Source organism: Bison bison, unplaced genomic scaffold, assembly GCF_000754665.1.
Source record: "Bison bison bison isolate TAMUID 2011002044 unplaced genomic scaffold, Bison_UMD1.0 scf7180017864177, whole genome shotgun sequence".
In the NCBI taxonomy this organism is placed as follows: domain Eukaryota; kingdom Metazoa; phylum Chordata; class Mammalia; order Artiodactyla; family Bovidae; genus Bison; species Bison bison.
Window position 1 is genome coordinate 170,886 of NW_011494749.1, and position 238 is coordinate 171,123.

The following is a 238-nucleotide window of genomic DNA, read 5'->3' on the forward strand; positions in this document are numbered from 1 at the left end:
ATGGCTGCAGTCACCATCTGCAGTGATTGGAGCCCAGAAAAATAAAGTCTGACACTGTTTCCACTGTTTACCATATATTTCCCATGAAGTGATGGGACCAGATGGCATATATATGGGGAAACAATGTAAACAGTGAGAGACTTTATTTTCCTGGGCTCCAAAATCACTGTGGATGGTGACTGCAGCCATGAAATTAAAAGATGCTTGCTCCTTGGAAGAAAAGCTTGACAAACTTAGT

At 41.6% G+C, this 238-nt stretch overlaps 1 protein-coding gene across 5 annotated transcripts in view; it reads left to right on the forward strand.

The window, feature by feature from the left end:
• PREPL (prolyl endopeptidase-like) overlaps nt 1-238 on the forward strand; it is a 36,087-nt gene that overhangs the window by 24,253 nt on the left and 11,596 nt on the right. The window lies entirely within an intron of this gene.